Source organism: Gambusia affinis, linkage group LG07 (assembly GCF_019740435.1).
Source record: "Gambusia affinis linkage group LG07, SWU_Gaff_1.0, whole genome shotgun sequence".
Classification (NCBI taxonomy): Eukaryota; Metazoa; Chordata; class Actinopteri; order Cyprinodontiformes; family Poeciliidae; genus Gambusia; species Gambusia affinis.
In genome coordinates, this window is record NC_057874.1 from 9427608 (window position 1) to 9442336 (window position 14729).

The window sequence follows — 14729 nt, forward strand, 5'->3', positions numbered from 1 at the left end:
TCAACGCTTAGCGGTGACAAGAGGCGTTAACCTTGGGCTAAACTTCATCCTGGCCCTTCCGATCTGAATAATGAGACTGTGTTTAATCCCCCGTTTCTAACGCCTGCCCTCGTTTCTCAGTGCTTGGAGTCTTCCCTCCCTTAATTTACCTGTTTCTTCATCTTGTTCCTCTCTGGCTACTTTCGGGTGAAAATCTGCTGAGTAACTCCTACGCTTCCCCTCCCGCTCCTCCTTTCTCACTTCAACTTCTTTCTCTCGCGCTCGCACACACACACACACGCACGCACACACCCGCACACCAAGTGCCCACAGTGTGTGATGGGAGGAAACGGGGAGCGTAGGGTAAGGGCGGGGTTGGTGCTGCTGCTGCTGACGTTACGCGGCTCACAGGACTTGCCCGTAAATGAACTCATTTTTCATCCTGCCTCTCTCCCTCCTCCCCCTCCTGTTAATGACTGGCACTTTCCTCATACCGAGCACCGGCCCTCTGAAGAGCCTGGCGCGTGACAGAGCACCATTCATCTCCTCATGATGGAGGACAGTGGGGTAGGGTAAGAACGGGTGGTAGGGCTGGCAGACAGACACGTGGACAGATGCAGCGGAAGAAAAAGAGAGACAGAGAGGGAATAAAAACAAAAAAAGTAGAAAAGGAGCAGTCCACTATAAATAGGACACACCAGCTCAATGCCAAATAACCAATGAATCATGTCAATCATCAGTGTGTTTTGTCATCATTCATAAGAATGGTAGAAACTACAAACTTTTTCCAGCTAAGAAAATGTTTGTATTTTCCAATCTGAGCAAACTGCGCTCTAGCAGATTGGTGGAAAATCCTTGGAAGTTGTTCATGTTTATGTCTACAAAATAAGAAACTTCAATGTTCCTATTGTGTTATGTGTGTGTTTTGAAATGTCAAGGTAAAGAAAAAGATTTCTGTTATCTGCTTCAGCTAATTAAAATAGTCAAAGGACGTTTAGTGTGCCTGAAGAATTCAGTCATTTCCAAACACTTTCTCATTTAAAATTACAAAGCACTTCTAATTTGACAATCAGATCAAATGAATGTTTTTGCAATCAGATTTGAGCTAATCTTATTTAAACCGTGCCAGTTCTGTTTCTCCGGACTTGATGCGTTGGATGCACAGACTCTATGCACAGCATAGAATAATCTGAAGATGCCAGATTATCACAGAAGGCAGCGATGAGAAGAATGTCACAGGCGGCAGCACTTCGGTGGAAAATAGCAGAAGTTCACGAGCAAATACTGAAATAAACAATGTCATGGCATCTTGGACACGCTGCGTCCAAACCTCAGCCTGAAGTGGCAACACTGCTATTATAACTGAAAACAAATAAGCAAAAAACAAACTTATATTATCAAAGTAGTAAGAATGTTCATCTTGCAAATGTGCAGACATTTTTTTGAAACATATCAAGTTGCTTCTTTGTGCTTCTCAACACTTTAATAAGAATGAGAGCTCAGTGTGCATTAAAACGTATCACTTTTGAACATATTCATGAGGTAGTAGCCCTCTTAGAACCGTTTACAAAATTCCACCAGGGAATGGAGCGTTGCGCGTTTCTGTCGACACTCTTATTGGCATTTCGAAGTATTGCATTAGAAAAATTGATGGAAACGACAAAATTCTAAATAACTAACTCAGTTTTGCAAAGAAAGAAAAAAAGGTTTTTACGTTCGCTTGAGGAGGTGTTGGGATTATCCAAAAGAGAGTTAATGGGCTAAAGCGGGAGACGGAAACACATTTTCCGAATAAGCTCTGACGTAGCAGACTGTTGACTCACATGACTGATCAGCGGTTTCCGCCATTAGAATCAGTAGAATTGCATTTATTTCTCCGCATCTCTGGTAGCTTGTAGCATCACCGATACGAGCTGACCGATAGCAGCACGTTCCTGAAAACCTCTTTCCATTTTTCTGAGCTGTGTGGTCCGTGCTAATTTGAAAGCCTCTACTGCGAATTGTGAGCAAACTCACAATTCGCAGACGGTTGGATGAAAACATTGCTAATATTACACAGCTATTTGAGCTACAGGTTAGTTTGTCAGACATTAACATGGTTGCAGAGTGAAGCGTCACTGCTGTTTTGGAGATCTCGTCTCTGTTTTCTGACTATGTTACTGACTTGGAAAAAGAAAAATGAAAAGCCGTGTCTCCTTCCAACAGCATCGCAGGTCTTCTGTTCTCAAAATTGGGATTTGTAACTTCAGGAAAGAGCAGAAGATCTGAAGGTGGTGGAACATACTTATCACAGAGGCTCTGTGGAGATTTCTTGTAAACATTCAGAATTTTTTTTTTTTTTTTTTTCTGTTTAGTGATTTTCAACCCGACACAATCTGAATATTTCCGAGATCTAAGAAGCACCGAGGGCGTTTTCATCTGTGTAAAAGTTTTGGGTGTATTTGTACATTTCTTAAACCTCAGTTGTTTTACAGTTATCTTTTCTTTTGAACCTCAACAACTATCTTCCTAATGTAATATCTTTTTTTTTCTATTTAGTAGATTTTGTCTGATAATGGCATAGATTAATCTCAAAGTATATTATGATAAATGCTTGGAAGCGGTCTGTGTCTGGTAAATGGAAATTCCCCAGAGTTTTTGTGCACATCTTACCCATCACCACCATTACATATTATTATAAAAGGCATAAATATGCATGAGTCAACAACGAGCGTCTTCCTCTCCGATCACTTGCACTGACAACCTTTTGCTCTTTCACAAACTCTTAGATGTTGTCGAGCCAGGTGCGTTCGAAAATGAGAGAGCACTGTGATAAAAAATGCAAGCATGCGGCGAAAAAACACGCCCCACTGTTCAACACAAATCTAATTGCTCTGCCTGTTTCTTCTGCTATCGCATTATCTGTTGGTGGGATGACAGATCACTGAGCCCAAACAATGCTATTAGGATTCAGCGCCAGTGACTCATATCCAGGATTGGGTTTTGCGAGTAAACACCATTATTGTGATACGAGAGAGTTTGATTAATTCTGATTACACAATTATGATTATTAAAGAGGTAATATTTTACCGATGCGTTCTATTGTCTTGATTCTGTTAATGACAGTGTGTGTGTGTGTGTGTGTGGGTTGGGAGGTGGGAGACTGGAGGGGATAAAAACAAAAGAAAACTGGAATTAAACATGTAGAATCCACAAACTCTTCTCCTCCTCCTGTCTTCATGCTCTACAGATTTAAACTGTAGCTACAAAGCATCATGTCATTTTTTGTTTTTAATGCTTCTGCTACAATTACTGTCTTAATGCGTAAGTCATGGCCAAAAATATTTTTTATGTAAATTTTAGAGGGATAAACTCAGCTCATCGTTGAGATCAGATGACTGAAATTACACATCCAGCAGGCATAACAAATGGGGCCGCGAATCGTGTGGTCCGCATGTAGAGACCAACAAGCAGCGCACACTCATCACAAGGCTCCCGTAACACAACATGTAGTTTCTGCATGAAGAAGTTTATGTCTATAATAATGTAAACAGGTACAGGGAGAAGATGCAAGTAGAAGCACTAAGTACCATTTTAAAAGTCGGTTGAAAAGAGCGTAACGTGAAAGTAGAGAAAGAGACTTCCCTAAATCCTCAGGTTTGCTCTGTAGAATCTCTGTGGAACATGCTTTTGTGTTTATATGACCGTTGAACATGGTGTACTTGGTAAATAAATCTGGATTTTCTTCTTTCTTTTTTTTTTCTTTTTTTTTTTTTGAAGAACAGACTGTTTTTTCTCCTGCTGAGTGTGACAGATGGACTCAAGCTCAAAGTGACACAGCTATAAAGTAACACCTGGTGGAGACGGGCTGGTCACAGTTACATCTGTGGCCGTCAGGATAGCATGTGTGCACGAGTGGGTGGGTGTGTCGACAGGTATGTGTGCCCTGTGGCCAGAAGACGTGTTGGCACATCGTGACCAGTATGGGGGTCGCTGCCAAATTCAATTCTCTGTGAGATTCACCTAAAGAAGCCGAAAAACACATCATTCTTCACAGGGTGAAGTAAAAATATGCCTGACCAGTTAATATTATATGCTAAAGTCTCATTTATCATCTGTGTTTGTCGATCTGTGATGATATGTTAACTGCACTGTATGTGTGGTAGACAGTACTAAATAAAATAAAGTATTTGCAAGCATTTGCTCCTTTTAAAACTGTCAAATTCTGTCATTTTCTCCAAAACTTTCTTCTCTAATTGATTTATTTTCTATAAGCTCGTCTCATTCTAATGACGAGATCAATTTTTTCTGTTAAATTTCTTTTTAAACAGGCTTGTTGTTTTTTTCAGTGCCTGTTTAAGCTCTACTTATTTCTGGCTGAATGGTTGTGAGTGGCGTATTAAACGCACCTGTTCAAGTTAAAGAATAAACAAAAAGTTGGAAATAATACAGACAAAAACATAGGAAATGTTTTAGATTTCTTACAAGCAAATAGTCCTTTTCAAAAAAATCTGTGTTGTTTGAGCCACCAGAATGAGATCTGAAAGTTACGGTGTGTCGGACTGTCCATGATGACAATCATGTTGACAAAAAAACCCAAAAAAACAAAGGAAGTAAGTAAATACATATAATATAAAATATAATATTAAAATTTTTTGTTGTTGTTTTTGCAAGACATGTGTTAAGCATCTATATAAAATAACTGAAATTACAACAGAGAGAAATATTTCAACATGTATCATTCTGGTTGTGCCTTAAAGATTTCTTTTTTTTCCAAGACAGGCAGTGTTTTATTTTTAATTTAGTCCCAGCTACTTTCACATGTAGGGAATGAATTTTACACTAGTACCCCGAAATGATGCCAACTGTCATACAGTCAAAACAACATATCAGTAAAAGTACGTGCATCAGCGCATGTGAATTACTCCTTGCGGTTTGCACAGAGACTGAGTCTGGCTTCTCCTGCTCCTTCTTCCACAGACTGCCCTCCTTACTCCACAGCTAGCCATTCAGAGCTCTTTCATGTCCCAGCAGCCCACAACCCAGTCAGTCAGAAGTCATTACACCCGCTATTAACTCCTGCTCAGCTTCATTAGGCATGCAAATTGAGGAGGGACAAAGACTTGAAAAACTTTACTCTATTTCACACCCTCCACCTCCCCTCTCCTTCGCTCTCTTTCTCCCTGCTGCCAAAGTTCCACCTGTGTTCAATTAAGCCTGAGTTTGTATTGAACGGCCTGATGTGCGAATTTGTCTTGTGCCTCATAGCATGGAGAATCTTTCTGCTGAAATATCTGACGGTGGAGGGATTTGATCTACTACTTCTAGTACATACAAGCTACTGCATTTTGGAGCCATGACCAGACACATCTTCCATTAGTTACTGAGAGGTTTTAGCTGCATGTTTGGGATCATTATCCTTTTAGATGACCCATTTCACATGATGAGTTTGTCAGTACTGTGTTATATATCTTTGTTTTACTTATTTAGTGTTTTGTGATACTTCTTCGCTATATATTTATTCACTCATTTGGTTTATCATGCTAGGAATTATTTTTGCATTTCTTGATTCCGTTGATAGGAATCAACCTTTACTTATTTATTTATGCTGAGCTCTATTTTCAGAGATTCCATGGTTTAGAAAAATGGACATGTAAATGGTTGAACAGGAAGCTGACACATGAGACTTCATGGTTTGTGAAAAAGTTTAAGTATATGGGTTGTTTCCTGTCATGAGGGGAGAGCTGGCTGCAGAAGATAAAGATGCATTGTTTGGGGTTTTTTTCCAGAACTGGAGAGACCACCGCCTCAGTGTATGTGTAAATGTATGTATCTGTGAAGGTGACTGACGTCCTGCAGCTCATTGTCTCCTCCTTGATCAAGTAAAGCCTTGAAATGATCATTTGTGAGTGGGATTCTGGCTTGAATGTTTCCTTAAAAATAATTGTCCAAACATTTTCTCACACTGGGCATCATGTTCCACTCAACGATGAACTCAGCTGTCTTTAGATTTCCCTGTTCTCTCATCAAGTTCATGGTTACAGGTACAGCTTTCTATTTTTGTTTTATTTTTATTTTTTCTACCGATGTGACTAGTGGTCTTGTGCCATCAGTCCAAAAAATATTCTCCCAGAAACCTTGGGTATAATAAACATGCATTTTTGTGTTTTTCTGTATGGATCTTCTTTCATGGAGTCTGTTATGTTTCAAAATGTCATCAGTAGTGTGATGAGAAGACCAGCGTTAAGGTCATCATTACACATTTTTCCTGTTCATTTTTTGTTCAGGCTCATTCTAAAGTCAGTTCTACTAATCTCTATGTCTTAAAAGGATTTTTTAAATTATTTTTTTTGCAAAAGGATTCAAGAAAAATTACTTTTAAGGCTGCAGCTAATAGTTACCAAATAATGATCAAAAAAATGTCCAAAAACCAAAAGCAAAGTCTCCAGCTCCAATGTGAGTGCGTGAAGTAAATATTTACATGATGGTGTATCCAGCAAAGAGGTTTAAGTTAGTAGAAAATTTGTCTGAAGGAAGGAAGGGTTACCTTGAAGATCTACCAATTAGGAACCCTATGGTGGAATTTAAAAGCACTCTATGGCCCATCTGAATGTAATGACTGTGTAATCACAGTGTTGAATGATCACTTTTGACTAACCCTGTTATTTAAAACACTAAAAGCAGGTGAGGATTCAGAGAGTCATAAATTCTGCAAATGTTCTTACCAGTATTTATAATTTCTCCAATAGGGTTCAGTAGCACATTGTTTCCAACAGCTATCATCAGAACAGGTTACTTTGCGTTACCAGTCTTCGTTTTCCTCCATGACGGTTTAGCTGCACTAGAGGAATGTAGCCGTCGTAATAATGTTCCAGCGACAGGATCCGTATCAATACCCTAAAGTTTGGATCCAAAATATGTTGCTTTTGGCTCTAAAGAGTCACTTTGAACTACTACATGTGGTAGATGAAACAGAAACTTAAAATGCTACAATTAAATTAGACTGTAGCTGCAGTCAAACAGTGTTCTCTGCATTTGTCACTGACAGCCAAATAAAACAGGAGGATGTATAAAACAGGATGTATGAATCTGATGTGATCTCAGGACTTCAGATTCCTGTCGAATTTATTTATATAGCACTTTTAAAAACATGTTTAAAACTGTGGGCTGCACAAAAATTATAACAGAATAAGTTGACGAAAAGAGACAGAGAAAAAATATTATATATATATATATATATATATATATATATATATATATATATATATATATATATATATATATATATATATATATATATATATATATATACATACAGATATGTATATGAAGAGTCATAATAATAAGTAAATAAAATAAAAAATAAAACATCACAACAGAAGAGTTACAGTATCAGGCCTTAATTAAATGCCAAAGAATAAAAATGAGTTTTAAGAAGCAATTTAAAATGTGGGCAGATCTAATCTGGAAAAGTAGATTATTCCAGAGAATAGGAGCAACAACGGAGAAAACCCAATCTCCTTTTCTCTTAAGTAGAGTCCGAGGGACTTTCAGTAGCAGCTGATTATTTGATCTTACATTTCTGTATCTTAAGTGTTGCCTCTGTCCAAACTCTTTTGGACAACACAGAAAAAACACTGTGAAGGAAATCATTTTCTCATCTAGCCATCTTTATGCTCACAAACTACATTTATAGTTGCTTTGGTCGTCTACTTCTTCAATAGTCTGGCTCAAGCTATTTGTCATAGCCATAGCATGAACTATATTGTGTGTTCCTCGTTCCTTGAGGTTTGGGTTGCTTATTCCTTTAAATCAAAGATTTCAGTGTTTCTAGCGAAGAGTTTTTCGTGGGTTAGGAAAACTTAATCGTCTTCATCTGTTTACTTCTACAGAGTTCACTTATGTTTCCTGTGAAGATGGCTGTGTTGCCAGTAAGTTTCCAAACCTCCATTTGCCACATGTCCAATGTACAAGAACAGTTGTTTAGTCAACGACCATTTATGTTACTTACTTTACCTCTTTCAGGGCGATGTGGCTGTACAAGCTTTATTGTCATAAAAAAAAAAACTGCTTTTAAAATTACAAACTATGAAAAGACAGATTATGATTGTTTCATTCAACATTTATAGGTTTTACGGCTGGAGAACACAATAATCAATTTCTTTAGAATTGGTTCCATGGTCTTAACCACAATTTGCTTATTGAACCTGGGATTCAATTTTCTCTTGGGTCTAAGACTTGAGAGGTTGGCTATAATCCAAGAAAATGTGTACTTTATAATAATCTGGACAACCTTGGTCACAATAAGAAAAACTTATTCGGAAATGAATTTGTGGACGTTATTTTTAATACTGTTATTGTCTTATTTCTTGTTTCTGAATTATTCAGACAGACCTAGCCTTTGCACATTGTCTTACCTAACAACCCAATGACCTGTTTGTTCCCATTAAGTTGCTGAGAAGCAACAATTAAAATCTAGAGGGAGTTTGTGGTACTGACTAGGGTTAAAACATTTAGTTTGTTTAAAACAAAACAAAACAAAAAAACCAAGGTTTAGTCGCTTTAGGGTTAATAAAAAAATCAACCCATACTGTTTTTGTAGTCATCCATCAGGCCAGTGCTTCCTAAACTTTCCAGTTTCCTGACCTACAAACAACATTGAAAGAAACTCTTGGCATTGCTCCCACACATTGGCTATTTATATTTGGTGTTTCTGTTTTTAGCTCTTCTAAAGGTTTTTTGTTTTTTTTAAGAGGATCTCAACACCAATATTGGGAACCACTTGATGACTTAATTGCTTTTAACTGAATCGCTTTTCACAGAAACTGAAGCACCATTTCACCGAGCTCTCCAAGTACCACTGAATCTGTCACCTATACCTCAATTTTATACACATTTTAAGAAGTGTATGTCCCCCTTTCTACTTTACGACATAAAACACCAGAGGTGTGACCAAGTCACTGTGTTGCAAGTCTCAAGTAAGTCTCAAGTCTCTGTCCTCAAGTCCGAGTCAAGTCTCAAGTAAAGACAGGTAAAGTCGAGTCAAGTCTCAAGTAAAGACAGGTAAAGTCGAGTCAAGTCTCAAGTCAGGAACCTTTAATTTCAAGTCATTTCGAGTCGTTTTTATTTTGTATTTTTTTAATAATTTGCAATTATACATAAAATTCAAATAATAGACCATTTGTTCTTTTTAAAATATGTATTTATCTCAAATGATAGAACGTGTGTAGCTGAACACAAAGTATAAAAAACATTTTTAAATTGGACCACTTTATTGCGCAGTTCTGTTAAACTTGATATTCAATAAAAAAAGACAAAAATGCTGACATTTCCACAGCACAATACAAAGAACCATAACAGCAGTTTTTTCCTCTTTTCTCTGACCTGGTCACTGAGTGAACATGTATTTTTAAGTGTCCATGTTTTGAGTGACATAAGAAACAAAACAAATATATCAACTGAACAATTAACAGAAATCTGCAATTGAGGATACTGTATTTCAGTTAACTATTCTGCATTGCATTTGCAAAAGACCAAACTGACCAAAAGTCTGTCTGTCATTTGTGCACGATGAGGACGTAAAATGATGCCACCATAGCTGAAGACGCGCTCCACTGGAGCACTGCAAGCAGGCACTGCCAAAACTCTGGTGGCCACATTAAACAGTGAAGGAAGAGTGTGCATGTTCATTGCCCAGAACAAGAGGGCGTTCTGTCCATCAGCAATATGGAGGTAATGACTTAGCTGTAGTGCTGGACTTGTCTGGACATCCTTCTTCTGCCTCTTACAATAAGCAGCAAACAGTCCTCCATCGTCACAGTCCTTTTGATCTTTATCACCAGGAGTCACGTGTTGCTCCAACTTTGCAGGATCTGCAGCATTTTCCTTTTTTCTTTTTTTTCCCCAGCAAAGCTATACTGCTTGGAAATGGGTCTGTACAACATGTGACAGTCACCCCAGTCAGTGCATTAAGTCAAAACAGTTGACTTAATGCACTGACTGCAGTAAACAATATATTGTCAATATAATTTCCCAACGTAGATGTCTTCAAATACACCAACCATCCTTAGATGGTACTAGACCCGGGTCGTCATCATGATGGGACAGAGAGACTCTGTTCCCTGTGTTCAGGTCCAGAATCTGCTTTCTGTTCCGGAGCCCCGCTCACTATCCACCGGCTTTCTGAGCTAACACGGTGCACATTGAAGGACCGGATTTATGGTAAATCATCACCAATTTAACCGGGAGTACACATGCTAACACGAAGTTAGCTAAAGCCAACTATGTTACAGCAAAAGAAAAGTGCCACCTACCGATCTTTGTGAAGCTTCAAATGCCGGACAAAGTTGGACGTCATGGCATCTCCATCCGATATTCTCTTCTTGCATGTTTTACAAGTTGCAGTTCGTTTTTTAGTCGAAAGTTCATAACCTACGTAGCCAAAAGAAATTACTTGCGGAAGCATATTCGAGCGGTTATTTCTATTTCGTTCCCTGATCTCTGTAGCTTCGCCGCGTTTTTTTAAACGTCCAAATCCTGTTAATTTGATTGGTTGTGCTGTTGCTACGTACACATCCATACATAAGGAGAGAGGAAAAACATAGTGACGGTCTGCGCATATTGATACGGAATGAGTGAAATTAATTAATGACGCCAGTTTATAAATAATGTGTTTTAAATTTTAAGACTTTGAGTAAAAAATATCAAGTCTTTTCAAGTAAACAGCTTCAAGTCGAGTCAAGTCCCAAGTCAATGGCATGAAAGTCAAAGTCAAGTCCGAGTCTTTGAGCATTTTTTCAAGTCAAGTCTCAAGTCGTGATTTTAACGACTCGAGTCTGACTCGAGTCCAAGTCATGTGACTCGAGTCCCCACCTCTGTAAAACACTCTTTAGTAACCCTCTCTTTTTTTTCTGGCCTCCTCTGTCTAAAGCCACCAACATCAGAGGCAAGGCCAACACGGGTCAGGGCCAATCCCTTGCTCTAACGGAGCATAAATGTGTTTTACCGGTGGGTAGAATTACCAAGGGATAACACAGTGTGTCACTCTGTGCCACTGTGCATCACACAACGGGCTCAAACAGGTGGAAAATTTATTCAGAGAACAGGTATGAAATCAACCTCTGTCACTAAAAAAGCACGTCCCACTTACTATCATCCAGATTCGAAATTCTATCGTACATGTTGATCAGTAGTTTGGAAATAAAGAGACGGCCGTTTAATTGAGGAGATTCTGACAACTTTAGCAACTGAATTTGAGTGATTTTTTTAGGACTAATCAGATTGCAAGGGTGCTGTGATTTGACCAAAAAAGCAGATGAGATTATTCGACTTTGTGCAGGAGGATTAAATGGTTCTGATTGTTCAGCAGTCAGCTGAGCCTTCAAGCAGCCATTCTGTGGTAAACAGCGCCTTCCTCTGATGCTTATGAGAATTACACTCAAATGAATGTCATGTAAAACAGAATGAATTTAGTAAATCAGGGGTTATGGAGTTCATCATTATGATCTGAACTGCGGCATGCTCTGTTTACTCCAGCATAGGTGCTCAGCATTTGTCAACTTAAAAGCTTCACAAAACATGATTTATCCATTTTCTCAAAATGTGAATGGATTATGTGCAGAGCAAAGATCGATCTGAGATTTAATTATAAAGTTGGAGCATAACAGGATCTTCAGCTACACTCAATAAAATGACACATGCTCTTCTTTTTTTACTGTCTGACACAAAATCAGACTGAACTTTTCCTCTTTTAGGTCAGTGAGGGTTTACACATTCATTTGTAATTTCTGGTTCAAATCTTGAACAAGACATTTCCCCACTTGGCCTGCTGGTGGTGGTTCAGTGGGCAATTGCATGGCAGCCTAACTTCAGTCAATCTGATTCAGGGCTACAGTTGCTTGTTATTGTCAAGGCGTGAATGGTGGTGTAAAGTGCTTTGGAGTAAAGTGCTGGTTATTTACAATTTTACCATCATTTAGGCCCAGGATTCAACACCCTGGCCGATGTCTTGATATGTTCTTTCCTCGCGGTGCCATCCACTTGGTGAAGTGCACCAGTCCGTCCTACTGCAAAGCACCCATTTGCAGGAGTGCAGGCTGCCACACCTGCACTCTATATTTAGAAGTATGTCCTTAAATCAGTTTACGTTCACCTGCAAAATTTCCCCAAACATTTCACAATTTCACTTTCATTAGACCGAGGCCAAGACCTGTCCCACTGAAGGGGATCTCCACACCAAAATGAAAGGTCTTCTTTCCTCCATTCATTTGTAAACTGCAACCTGGCTTTTATGTCGCTTTTAGAGTAATAGCTGCTTCCTCTCCGTGTGACGTTTGAGCCACTCAGAGGTCACCACAGTACACCCAACTGTGGGACACATAACCCTTCTTCACATAACCGGAGATTCCCGATCCCATTCCTACAATTCACGTCCTGATATTTAGCCCGACTTCTGTTGATTTTTCTACAATGTTACATAAGGAACCAGTGCGCTTTAGGTGTTGCCTCAACATATGTCTACAGAAGTGACTTAATTTAACACAAATGAGTCTGATTTAATGTAAGGCTGTGGGGGAGGAAGAAAAGACTTTGTCTTTTTCTATAGTGAATACAAATATCTAGTTTGAACAGTGAAATCACTTTGAACTACAGCGTCTTGAATAGTGTGGGAGATCTTTATTCCCTCTGGTCCACGATGATAAAGCATGTCTCTGTGAAAATCTTTTCTTGCTAAATGGCAGTGTGACGTGGAAGGCCCGGAGGCCAAGGGCCAGCCGGAGGACAGGTGGCGAGCTAATCATGTGGAAAATGAGAGCCTGGAAGGCAGTTGTTGAGGTGGGGATGGGGGCAGATAAGACGTGTCCACTTTGTGCTCAGAGGTCTTGGACCAACTGGGAACAAGACCAGCCTCACAGTCCTTTGCTGTGTCTGCCAGGAAACCCCTGTTCCCACCCAATATTCCCATATCTCTATTATCCACCCAGTGTGTCTCAGACCATCACCAAAAGGCTAAACTGTTGTTCTAGTGCGTTTTTTCCTTCATGCTCATTACACAAATTCCCTGAGAAGTGCCTCATCAACCTGTTCTACTGAATGAAAGAGGATGTTTGATCATCTATCCATATTTTCTAGTCAGCTTACTTACAGGTTTCATCATTTACTGCATAAATAAACAATGCTTTTGTAATAAAACATTGTCAAGTAGCAATATTAGTCTTTAGTCACGTTCTTGACATTTTCCGTCAAGAACGTGTCAAAAATGTCAGTTTTGGAACGTCTTTATTTAAGAGCAAACAGACTGCAAAAAGCAAACAGATATGAGGTAATCTGGGTTATTTTTGCCTTACAATGTTATTGTCTTCCATGTTTACACAAACATGACAATACAGTAATTTCTTAAACACTAGAAATGAGAGATAAAGAAGTAGCATGATGATGTGTATGTGACTGAAGTTGCTGTAAGAGTATATTACCAAGATTATTGGATCCCTCCTTCCAAATCGCTGAATTCAGCTGCTCCAATCACTCCTAAGGTGTACAAAGTCCTGCTATGCAGGCTGTTTTTACAACCGTTTGTGGAAGAAGTGTCACTCTTGGTATGCAGATGTGAAAAGCAAGTCACCAATTAAGTCAGCAGTGGAGATGTGTTTTCTAGAGTTCACAAATTCTCTCTCTCTGGATTAAAAATTGGGATCCCACTCACGTTTATGTGTGTGAAAGTTGAAAAGCAAAGGCTTTTTGCGGTATACTCCAAAAATCCCACTTCTGAGAATAGGCTTGTGACCATCAGTTTTAAAATCACAGGGAAATAGGTTTTTGGTAAATGTTACTTGTATTTGTGTATTCTCCATCGTTTATTTGTTTGTTTTTTCAGAGCTAATATAGACGGGGAAATAGTCCTGGCTCTAACACACTCTGGCCCGAACTTCCAGAGCCACAGTGACTAAGCCAGAAAATCCAGGAAACTTGTTCAGACCAAATGGCCACAGCAGCATTTGTCCCCTGGGTTGACTCTTCTTTGACAAACCAAGAAGAAGCTGCAGGGCAGAAAAAGCTGGTCAATATTATCGTGTTGTTTTTTTTAAGAGAGAATATTCCTGCATGTGTTTTGAATAACATCCTGAGGGGGGGAACCATTGATTGGAACTACAGCTTGACACAGAAAGACTCCTAAATGATTTCAAATTGTTCCTAAATTGCTTTCAAATTAGTGTCACTCTCATTTAGAAAAAGCTGTTTTTAGGGAACAGGGGTAAGAGAGATGCTGAATTTGCAAGTACTTATATATTTTATATATTTCGTATTTCTGCAGGCTGTGGAAATCTTGCTACAACCTCTATTGGAATAAGACATTGAGCAATTTATTATAATTCAACAATCAGTTTCCTCTTTTCGTCGTGTCACTCGTGAAGCTGGCTTTGTTTCTAAGAACTCTTTGCATCTGTATATAGTCTATTTCACAGACACAGATAACTTCATATGAATACCTCTCAACAACTGTGTGGTGCAGGCAGAGGAAAATAAATGTTCAAACTCAAAACCCGAAATTAGAAAATGTGTTTCTCATCCTACACTTTCTGCTCATTAATATTTACTTTGTAGGAACAAACCAGAAAAGTAGAGCTGTGACCCAGTTTGAAATTACAGATTGTTAAATTTAAGAATTAGTATTAAAATAAAAGGTATCCAAATAATATGCCCTACAAATAATGTCTAAAATCTCTGGTTGGAAGGGATGATTCTCTCATCTGCTCAATCAAAGATTATGTGTA